Genomic DNA, 12,923 nt, shown 5'->3' with positions numbered 1-12,923 from the left:
TCAAGTAAGCAGTAGAATATTCTTGCCTATAGTCATTAACTATGATGTACATTAGATTCCTTGAAATTATTCATTTTATAATAAAATTTGAACCCTTTTACCAGGTTCTTTATTTGAGATCTTTTACTTTTATTTTAAATGTAGTCATTTATCATTATATAAAGTAGTCTCCTTATCTTAGTTTTGCATTCTGAATTTTTAGTTACCAGTTAACCATGAGTCAAAAATATTGATTTCTGTATTGATTCTTCTAAAAGGAAATGAATACATTCATATGACTTTCAGTATAGTATATTGTTTTCATTGTTCTGTTTTATCATTAGTTATTGTTAACCACTCATTGTGCATATTTTTAAATTGAACTTTATCATAGGTATTAATGTATATGAAGGGTATGGTATTATCTTCATCACAGCATACAGAGTACATATAGGGTTTGGGATTTATATAGGGTGTTGTGACTCCTGCAGATAAGGAGCAACTAGCATACTCCTCACTTATTACTGATTTAGCTGCATCCCATAAGTTTTGATATATTGCATTTCTGTTTCTGTATATCTCATTATACAGTTTGACTTCACTGTTGATTTTTCTTTGACTCATTGATTCTTCTGGATTGTGTTAATATTTGGTGGTTTGTCAAAATTCTTCCTGTTGTTTACTTCATTTTGTTCAGAAAAGATATTTAATATTATTTTAATCTTCTTAAATTTGTCAAGACCTGTTTTGTGGCCTTACATACCTTGGAGATTGATAAGAATGCATATTCCTCACTGTTCAGTGGAATGTTCTGCATATGTCTATTGGACACATTTGATATGAAGTGATTTCCAAGTTTTCTTACTACTTTTCTGTTTGGATGATAAATTATTGAAAGGGGGTCTTGAAGTCCCCTACCATTATCATATTACTGTTTGTTCCTTCCATTTTAAAAAATATTTTCTTTATATATTTGCAAAAGTTATGTCATCTTGAGTTGTCTCCTTTATTATCACATAGTGATCTTTTTTGTCTCTTGTGATAGATATTGACATATAATCCAATATAAAAATAGTCATGCTTGCTTTCTTTTCATTATCATTTGCATGTTTTACCATTTTTCATTCTTTCACTTCGACCTGTGTGTATTTGTAAAGCTAAAGAGAACCTTTTGTAGAAAGAATATTGTTAATTATTTTTAAAATTAATTTACCCATTCATTGTCTTTTGTTTTGAAAATTTAATCTATTTCTCTGCAATTTGGTGCCATTCCATCCCATGTGCTTTGAAAGCACTGGCCTCAAACTGCTTCCATATGACCCTAGGGGGTGATATATTCTTCTTTGATTCTGCAGAAAGATCTCTAACCCTGGTCTTACTTTGGACCTTGAAATAGTTTCAAAATTTGGCTCCAGCCTGTCAGTTGTAGTGCAGAAGCAGAACAGAAACTTCTCAGCAGTCTTTAGATTTTACTGTGTCAATTTGATTTCCTTTTTCATATTTCCATTCTTTTACAATATTCTTTATTCCTTGATGCATTTTGTTCATCCACTTTTCTACTTTCTTTGACATATTAATTGTAATTAATTTCTGCTAAATCCAAAATATGGAAAACTGAACACCTACCTTTTATTCGCTGTTTCTTTGATTATGAGTCATATTTTCTCACCATGTTACATATCTAGTAATTGTTGGCTGCATGATAGACAGTGTTGAGATGATGTTATTTTTCACCAAAAAGATTTTTCTTTCTATTACTTTTGTAAGTTAGTGAGGGAGTGGTCATTTGAATGCAATTAGAAATCAAACTTGGTCAGGGCTTAGCTCTCAAAAGATTCAAGCAGCTTTTTGTATAAGAAAAAAATCCTCCAGGTCCTCTGATGAAATGGATGTTGGTTCTTCATTTTTTTCAGCCTTGAAACACTGTGATACTTTAAGCTTTTAATTTCAGATGTTTTTTCCTATCTCCCAAATATTATGATCTTAAAAATACATTAATGTTTGAAAAAAGTAATAAATTTCAACTGTATAATTTTTTATTGTGCTTTATAAAGGAATTTTACTCTGTTTTTTAGAACATTAGTTCTGGTATTCTAACTACTGTTAGAAATAGAGTTAAGAAAATATTTGATGGGACAATAAGCCATGCATTTGAATCTTCTTATGTTCCCAGTTTGTCCCAACAACACCTCAGAAGGGCTAAGATTCTGTTGGTTAGTATTTAATCCAACAACATGTCTCTACCTGAGCTGGTGTTTAGTCTATAATATGATAAGCAAATTAAGTGCTGCAGATTTTCAGCTTACTTAAGAAAGTCCCTCCTTTCTATGAAATTTGAATGTATATACTGTTTGTTGCTTCAACAGCACTTGGTTGCTTTTTAAAAAGAAATTTAAAAAATTTATAAAAACTTTCCATTTACTGACCTATAAGCCTTGACCTACCATAAGTTATGTGACTCTTTCTCAAAAGCAAAATGCTCTTCTTGGATTTTAGTGCTGTGAAAAATTCTGAATTTTTTTTTTTTACAGTAAAACTAGTACAAAACCTAATGCTTTATTTATTGCATCATTTTGCATCTTATGTTCCATAAAATAGCATCTTTCAAAATGTCTTTTGTCAAAAAGACATAGAAAGGACAGAAAAACAAATTAAAATTTCTAAATGATGTTTTGAAAACAAAACTAAGTTTAGATATTTATATATTTGTGGAACTTCATCATGAATTAACATTTTGGGAACTTATGATTGAATGTTTAGATTTGACTGTGAAAATTTCTTTTAATGCCATGTTAAAATTGTTTCTAACATCAATAGTAAACATTAGTAAATTAGGAAGAAATAAAGAATTGATTATTACCTTCTATAAACATATTTTATAGATAAAATACAGATAAAGTAATTTAATTTTTTATAACAGACTACATGGTGTTATATGTTAAAAAGAATGAGATTGAAAAAATCTTCAGTTAATAACAATGCATATAAATAATGCAATAATAATTGTAGGAGTGATTAGTAGACTTAATTTATTAGAGTATGAAATCTTTCTGGCTATAAGGGTTAATAAAAATGATAACTTTTATATAGCACTTAAAATAGTTCAGGAACCATACAATGTTTTCCATGTAATGATGACACTTAATCTTTACAACAATGAAATGTAGTAAGAATAATCATTGTGATGTTTTAAATGTGAGGAAAATGAAGCCTAACAGGGTAAGTAACTATTCAATGATTAAGCAACTAAGATAGTTGATGTCTCATTAATCAAGCTTGTGAAATTGTTTTTGAGAAATGTGTTTAGTTTCTTTCTATTCCTTTTTACTTTGACAGAAAGAAACTAAACACATCTGTTCCATTTTACTTTGGTTCAGTGATCTGAAGTCTCTATTTTAGATTATATATTATGTTACTAACTAGTGCTGTATTTCACAGAATAATTCCCAACAATCTGGATTGGTCTGAGTTCTCCCTTTCTTCTTATAACTAGATGAAAAATGGAATTGAAAAACTTATGAGCAATAGTTAATTGGTTAGTAGTTTGGAAATATTAGGCTGGACCATATACTACTGAAGTATGATTTGTTTTGCAAGCATGATAAAAAAATTTCAGATAAATGTCTATCTACAATCAAAGCACAATTCGATTTTTTGCTAACTATGTAAGTGATATTCAAAACTAATTTACAAATAAATCATATATTAGATGAATATTATCTATTTTACAGATAAGAATCACAGCTAAAATTTGACAAAGCTATAAGTTAACTGCTTTGAGAGAAATTCTTAGGAACATTTCTCTATATAAATCCAAACCTCACCAAAGTTGATTATAGAAACAGTTATCAAAAGGATCAAAGAAATCTTGATTAGGGGGAACGAAGAAAGGAGCATGTTGGATCCACTCATCTGATAGAGCTTTAGATCCTGGTCCCTTCATCATTCTAGAAGAAGAGTGTTTCACCTAAATCTTATGTATTAATAGTGGATGTGAAATCTCATTCATTATGATTTCTTTTTCTTTCTCCTGGGAAAGAAAGCTAGGGAGTCAGGAAGAACAAAGATCCCTTTCTGTCAGGCTTTTTAGTGTCCAATGAAATTTGTAGGAGTTTCCAAATCTGTCTGGAAACAGAATAACCTCATGAACCTAAGAACATACCTAGAGTCATAAATATGTATATGAATAAACAAACGAAAATTTAAACATATTTTTTTTAAAAAATAACACTCTGTTACCATTCTGAATCACAAAGGGAATAATTGTTTTATAACCATACATATTTGAGAAGATTAGTTCTAATTACATAATTATTCATAAACTTCAAAAATACCCTGGATATATAGATCAGTTGATAGGAGAATATTACATTCTCTTAGCCTTCATTTCATAACTGGATATCTCACTAGCTCCTGTTTCTGTACCCCTCTAGTTTTCTTTTCTTATTTCTCTCTTTTAAGTACTTTCTAATGTCAATTATTTGTTTTATACTCCAACTAGTATCCTATATTATGCTCTTTCTATGTAAAGGGTATTTTTCCACTATACTTAAAAATATTCAGAAAAAATATTTAATTTTTTTTTTGTAATCAGGCAGAAATTCAATAGCCAAAGAAAACCCATGCATAAAAGTAAAATGTGAGCCTCATGTTAATGAAAACGTAGTTTTTGTAGCTTTGAACACCTTTTCCTTTCCTCTCCTCTCAGATTTATTTTGCTCAGATCTTGTCCCTCCTGACTCCCCTAATACCAATAGAAAACTTGTTGTAGGCTTATGAACTCAGGAAGTTCCAAGATAGTTATTTCTTTTGAGGCAGAGGGAGACAGAGACAGAGAAACAGAGAGGGAGAGACAAGTGCATTGGGCAGACTGGCATGTCTCCTTTTCTTTAAATTTTCAGTGAATGATATTATTGCAGGGGCAGGAGGAATACTTTCTCTCGGTGCTGCATATATATTATTTGATCTGGTAATAAATGTAAAATATAGTCTTACATAAACATACATACATGCTAACAGTTGAAGGTAGCAAATGAATTATAGAATACAAAACTAGTCCCTAGTAGCCTGACTGCCCTGTATGTATGAAATTGCATACTATGTGAACAGAGCTCCCTTAAAAGACTTTTCTTGAATAATATTTCTAACAGTGTAAGGAACCAAGACCTTGAAGTAAACCTTTTCATTTTTGAAAGTGCATTTACTACTTTAAGATTCCGTCTGGAATCCTCTGTGCATTTATACGCTGCCTCCTACTTCTTGCCCTGTGTACCTGAGTTCTGACACAGTGGAACATGAGAAACCAGCTTATCCTCCAAAGCTCATTTCTGACTGCTGATAGGGTACAGGTCAGTGCTAGTGTAGACTGCTGAATCTTATTAGTTTGTTACCTGTGTGTGCAGTTTGAAACTCAAGTGAAATGCAATGTTTTGGATAAATCAATCAACAAATGTTCATTAAGTACACAGGATGAGCTAGACAGAGTAAACTTGTATCAGACAAGGGCCATGCCATCTGGGATCTTAAAATTTAGTTAGCTGGTAATAAAAACTATGAAAATTTTCATATCAACAGGATCATAAATAATGTTTAACAGTAAGTTAAACATTAGGAGATAATAATTGCAAAATATAGTTGGCAAATGATTAGTGTCCTAAATACATGGATATTGTTTGCATATCAGTAAAAATAAACAAACAGTACAAACAAATGATTTGGCCTGAAGACAGTAGTTTGTAGGTCCCTGAGTTAAAAAGTCATTGCAATAATTCTGATAATATTAGTTATATAGATAGTGGCAAAAGTTATGTGATAAAATTGCATATTCTATACAATTTTAAATCAGACTCAACAGGATTTACATTTGTGAAGTGGGAGAGACAATAATATGAGAAGTGGGAAAGAGATATAAAGGATGATTTCAAAATTTTAATTGAAGCAATTGAAGGTGAAGATTACTACTCCCTGAGCTAGAGAAGACTAAAGAAGGATCACATTTGAAAAGAAAATTAGAAATGTAGATAGAGACATGTAAAAATATTCAAAATCCTAGTGGGACTAGAAAGAAAATATAGTTGGGAAAGTGAATTTGGAGCTCATAATTCTGGTATGAGGTGGAGATAAATTTTTGGAAGTCATCACTATGCAGATAATATCAAAACCACAAGATCTGATGTGATTATGAGAAAATGACATTGAAAAGAGCAGAGGTCCAAGGACAAAACTCTAAAGTATTTCAAGATCTAGTAAATGAGGTGGATATAGAACAGTGTGTAAGTGGGCATAGAACCAAGAGATAGTGCATACTGGAAACCAAGTGAATAAATTGTATAAAATAGGTGAAAAACAACTGTGTAAATGCTTTGGGTAATTCAAGATGAGCTTCCAAAGAATCACTGCCTCAATATTTAGTGATTTGTGACTTGGAAATCCGTTTTATAGAAAGGTATGAAAGAAGGAATAGTTCACGGGCATCTAAGAGAAAAGAGAGAAACTAAAGTAAGTAATGCATTCTGGAAGTTTTATTTTAAATAGAAAGATAGAAGATATTTGGATGAGCATGTCAGAGTAATTAAATCACTTTTTCATTGGGAAGATATTCCTACATGTTTATATGATGTTGGAATGATCTACTAGAAAGGAAATAAGGATGAAGGGAGGGTAAAATTTCTGGAGACACATTTTCAAAAAGTAGGGGAAGTAATTTCCAAATAATACTTAAACTAAAAAGTTGATATTAAATAGTTGCATGATGGGCCACAGGTCATGTATGCTTACGGGAGAAAGAATGTAGTACAGATTGATATGCACAGAGAAGTTGTTGTGGTAGGTATATCTGTCTTCTGTTTTTTTTTTTTAACATTATCACTCAAATAGGAAGCAAATTTATTTCCCAAGAGTAAATTTGTAGAACAATTATAGGAAAGAGTATAAAATAATTTTTAAGAAGAGTGGTTCAGTGATGAAACTATAGCAAAATACACTAGCAATGTCAAATAACACCTATACTGGATGGTGTGAGACCAATAAATACATTTTATCTTTGGGATTAGGTGCTTTCAACTCATTCATTTGGTTTGGTGTAAAGAGCAGAAAGAAAGCTTTAGTTATTTAGTTATCCACATTGTATGAAAATTTAATAAAAATAATTTAATTCAGCTTTGAACTGTGATTAATGAAATCATAAACTGATTTTTTTCTGACTTGATTTTTTTTCTGCTAAATATAATCTTTTTGAGATTCCTCTATGTTGTTGTTTGCAGTTATACTTTGTTCTTCTTAATGTTATATATTTCATTGTAAAAACAGAATTATTTATCAATTTTCCTGCCTATTGTCATTTGGTTTATTTCCAATATTTAGCTATTATAAACAGTTCCATATTTAATATTCTTGTCCCCATCCATTATTTATTCAAATGCAAGAGTTCCTCTAGATATGTGCATGGAGGCAGGATTTCTCAGTTATGGGATATGGATGTGTTCAACCTTATGACTTTATGGTACAACTCAAAGTTGCACCATTTTGCATTCTCATCATACAGCATGATATTTTACAAGCAAGTATTGGCTGGTAATTAAAATGAATATTTGATACAGTTAAGTAATATATTTCTAGCATAGTGCATCTTGAGCGAGATATTGGAAATATCTGGGTCCTCTTATGAGTACTTCTATATTTTTATTTAAATTCATGTACTTGTATGACATAAGAATCAGAGAGATCAAGATAATTTTGAATATTTTATATTAAATATGTGATTTTTACATTTTAATATTGCTTCTCTGCTCTTTTAAAATCAGAAGACAATCTATTTTTATTTTTTCAGGCATAATCAGAGATTATAGATGGATGGACAGAAACTAGTCAGAATGACTGTTTTACACAAAGATTTATGCTACGGCCATAATAAAAATACTATTTGAGGGTGGCTGGACATTCTGTATCAATGGATTGTCTTATGTGCAATATCTCATGAATTAGATATTCATTATTGTTCTTTCTCAAGACTGGCAATCCAGAACCCACATGAACCCTTGTCTGAACAGTTAGTGTTTAATAAAAAATACCAGTATAGTGTTAGGAAAACTAAGGTATACAGTCTACTTGTTCTGAAAGTAATCCTAGGAAAAGTACATAACCTCCCTGACCACCAGTTCCTTCATTAAATCACCCATGTTTTCAATGTATTGTTCTAATAACTCAGGGAAATAATATATGAGCAAATTCTTTATGAAATCCAAGGCTAGGGACTAAGAGTATGGATCATTGACAGAATGTTCACCTAACGTGCATGAGTGAGGCACTGGGTTTGATTCATAGCATGTATTTCCAAAATATATTAATAAAAGAGCATAACTATCAAACTATTCTAAATTATTTTGATAAAAAGCAGGTCTGATATGTATATTTTGCCTAAATACCTGGGACCAAGGAATAAATTGTATTTCTCATAACTTTATTGATGTCCTAAAATAGACAATGTTAAAGGTATTAATTTCCAAGAAATCATGTTTTATGCTTCAGTATAGGCTCTCTATTTTTTAAACTCTGCACTATGTTAAAAATACAATATATACTGCCACAAATCCCAAAGAACTAAAACTATATTTTGAAGCTATTGTGCTACTGAGAGGCCAGGACAGATTTGTCTATTAAGACAGCACTCAAATTTGTCCACATTTCATTGACTCCTTTCCAAATAAAAAGTGCTGCATAAAATCATAATGATAACAATAGTGACCAAAGTTGCTGTTGTCTAATGACTTCCAGCTTTAAATGTTGATGGTACAAGTTCAGTTGATGAGAGACTAGTGCCTACACCATGGAAACCTTTATCACAATCAGCTCTGATTTGCAGTCTAAACAGAAAGGCCAAGGTTTGACTAAAGAGGCTAAATTTCTTTTTCCATTCTGTGACTATTCTTACTATCATGATATTATAAGAAATTCTTAATATAGTCCTTCTCAGAAATTCATATTTAGCAGAAGATGAAGCTCAACAGATCAATTTGTACTGAGAGGTCAATGCTACATGTTGGAGAAAAGGATTTGACAGAGGGTGTTGTTTTTTCAGTTTGGGGATGTTAGACAACTTTATGATCCTCAATTACTTTATCTAAAAAGTGGAAATAATAATAACTATTGCACAAATTTATAATATCTCAAAATAATGAGAAGCATAATGACAAACTACTAGTGAGATGTAGCAGTTTCAAAAATGATTTCATTTCAGTATTGCCTTAAAGACAGTTCTTAAACTTATCACTGCATTGCATCAATTTCACCTAAAATTATATTTTAAATTCCATTAATTGTCTTCATCTTGCTTCCTTGCTTCACTCTTTCTCATGTACTTTCTATCCATCTGCTTTGAAGTCTTTTGAAAAACAATAAGATTCTTCTTTCCTATATAAAGTATTTAATTATTTCTTATTGCATTTAATATGATTATAGGCATAATTGGGCACCTGTTTCCTTCCACATTTATATCTTATGTCATTCTCTTCTCTCTGAATTCAACCACAAAGACTTTTATATCTGTGATTTGTCCAGATCTTTGCTGCCTTTTGCCTTTGAGAAGACACTGAGACACATCCCCAGCCCTTTTTTATATTTTAGTTAGATACAGGGTCTCACTAAGTTGAGACAGGGCCTCTTTAATTTGCTGAGACTTGCTTTGAACTTGAGATCCTCCTGCTTCAGCCTCCTGAGCCACTGGGATTACAGGCAAGCACCACCGCACCTGTCCTGCCTTTGAGATTTTTGTCAATACTTACTCCTTTGGAAAACTCTTTTTCCTTCTTTTCAAAGGTGGATACTTCAGCCTTCAAGTCATAAGTTAAATGTCAGCTTTTCGTAAAGGCTGTTCCTGATATATATATATGAACAAATGGTTGCCTGACAGTAGCTCTCTGAATGGATGGATGTATTAAAACCTTATCCCTCACCCAAAACTTAAAAAAAATATATTCATTTCATTAGTTATGAATGCAAAATGTTCATTGACATTATTCCTGCATGGCACAAGCCTGTAATCCAAGTGGTTTGGGTGGCTGAGGCAGGAAGATAGCAAGTTCAAAGCCAGCCTCAGCAAGAGCAGGGCACTAAGCAACTCACTAAGATCCTGTCTCTAAATAAAATACAGTATAGAGATGGGGATGTGGCTTAGTGGTTGAGTGCCCCTGGGTTCAATCCTCAGTACTTCTCCCCCCAAAACCAAAGATATTGACATTATTCCTAAGTATCTCTATGTGAATTGGAATTTTGCTTTTAAAAAGTGATTTCCCTTTATAGTTTAATGAATTTTTATCATTTATTTTAAATGACTTTGGTAAGAATCTGTTCTGAACAATTGAAAAGTATCTATTTTCAGGTTCTTGATAAAAATTAATAACATTAGTTAAGGTTGAAGTTTAAAGGACATCAATCTCTTCTAATATGCCACACCCCCAATCTATAGCCTAGAATCCTCTCTATGACTTTTGGACTATCCAGTTTTGTCATGCAAGATTCCATTTTCAAGGAATGCATTATTTACTAAATCTTTACATTTCAAAATAAACCAAAGATGGCAATTGAAAGAATAAAATCATGGCATTATTTGTACTATTTTGTCTTAAAACTCTTCAATTTATCAGATTAAAAGATCCATATATTTTGTTTCATATTTCTGTTATTACATGTTTGTTTTTTTGACATTTGTACCAAAAGTAGTCCTGATTGTAACACATATTATATTTAGGGTATATTTCAACTCTTTAGATAAAATAAAATAATAAAAGACTAAAAAAATCTTTCTATATAATTTTACTCTAGTTTTGAAGACAAATATATTCAACTCAGAAAAACTTATTTATTGTTTAAATTACATAACCATATATTAAATCATGCTGTCTCAGATTCTGTGATTTACATTATATTAGCAGGAGTTCCTTGTGAAAGTGTCATGTCTTCTCAGAGATTTTTGCCAATTCTTTTTAACTCATGTCATCAAAGTCTCTATCCTTTTTGTTCACTTTTAATCTCTTTTATCAAAACTTTTATGACTCCTTAGTTTCACATATACCTTCTTAGCTTTTTATTTTAGTTTAACTCAAGCCTGTTTCACAAGTACGTGCACATAGCAAGCTTTTAACAGTGTGGGGTTACAGAGAGTAAGGACATCATTGCCAGGCACCTGTATAACCCCTCTCCCCAACTCTTGAAATCATCCATTGCCCATATACTACATTTTTAAATGGTGCTCAAATGATAGATTATTCAACCTTCTTTTTACACATAACTTTTATTTATCAGAGCAAAATATTTAAGTAAAGATATTTAGGAGAGAAAGGTAATCTCTGCTAACCAATAAAAAAAAATGAGAGAGAGAAGGATGTAATGCCAATGAAAGTTCCCCACAAGGGGCCGTACAGACGAAATTTCCCCTGGGTAACTCAAATCACAACTGGTAGTAAGAGCAGTACGCATCTTGTCGATATTTGAGTCACGCACTAATTCTCTTAGAAGCAAGGGCAGTAACTTGAAAATACATCGATTAAGATGTAAAGGGTAAATTTGTTTTGGGTAAGAGGGAAAGTACACCTTTGTGACAGAATAGAAATGTCATTCTATCTCTCTTATTTGTTTGTTCAAAACCAGACTGCTTTCCAATAAAAATTTGGCCTAAATAAATAATAAGGGAGATTATGCCAATTTCTCCATATGCTGATTTCAGCATTGCCATATCAGAACCAAAAGTGAATTCATTTTGAAATACATAGATATAAGGTTCTTCCAGTAATTCTTTGGGTGCTTTTTGTAAATGTATATCAGCAGTATTGTTCTGGAAGTTACACACCCACATGGGTCTAGTGACAGCACTGTCATAGATTTGTAAGAACTTACGTTGCTAGAGCTACTTGTCTAAGACTCACTCCTGTCATCCAGGGTAATGAATAATACCAATGTGTTTTATTTCCCCTTCTTGAAGGGATAGTAAGATGGTATCTGGAAGATTGTATAAACTCTGTGGAGAATTGACTCTTTCTACTTGGGACCTCTCTGGGATTTACTCACAGGGAATGCTAGCTGCTTCTGTACTGAGCTTTTTGTTTTTATAATTAAAGCATATTTTAATTTTACAGACTAGCTTTAAATTCCCCTACAAATAGCCAGTAAACTATATGAACATTGTAGATGAGTGACTGAAAAATTGTCTGATAGTGCAAGTCTATAGGAACCTATTTATTTGACCAGTGAAAAAAATGGAAGAAATTGCTCCAGCCTTCATGATAATAATCATGTAAGAAGAAATGTCCTTTGAGTTTAAAACTAAACAGGTGGAAGCTGTCAGGACACACTAGCAAAGAATCTGAGAAGCTAATTCTGGTTCAATCTTTTCTATCAATGCCCCTTTGCCCACACAATTTTATTTCTGCCTGATCCACTGTTGCGTAAGATACTGAACACAGCTGCAGATCAATGAAGTCATTTACAGATCCACCTCATGGTTAAGATAAATGATGGATTAATCTAAGTTCCCTGGGGCCTTTATTTTTGGAACATATCCTAATAATAACTGAAATCCTTTACTAGAGTTTCCTTAGATTGTTGCCCTCTCTCTTTTGTCTTTCCTAAATTTACTTATTTTTCATTGTTTTTTGTTAACATTCCATTATTGCTTCCAAGTTTGTCCAATTCTATATGAGCTATGAACATTTGCTTCCATGTCTAGCTATGGGTATTTCAAGCAACAAAGATAAAAGGCACAGACCATTGTCACACAGATGCCAAGTGCTAATAAAATCCCACAGAAATTAATTTATATTTTTATAACTATGGGGAGCATATTTCAATTCTAGCATTTGATATCAGTTCATATTATTGTTAAGACCAACAGGGAAATAAACATAAGGCAGAAAAATGTGAGACAAAGTTAATGCTAATTTTTCCTATAGGGA

The sequence above is a fragment of the Marmota flaviventris genome, chromosome 3 (genome assembly GCF_047511675.1).
Source record: "Marmota flaviventris isolate mMarFla1 chromosome 3, mMarFla1.hap1, whole genome shotgun sequence".
Taxonomy (NCBI): domain Eukaryota; kingdom Metazoa; phylum Chordata; class Mammalia; order Rodentia; family Sciuridae; genus Marmota; species Marmota flaviventris.
The sequence above is the reverse complement of the archived record's forward strand: the minus strand, read 5'-3'. Positions refer to the sequence as shown.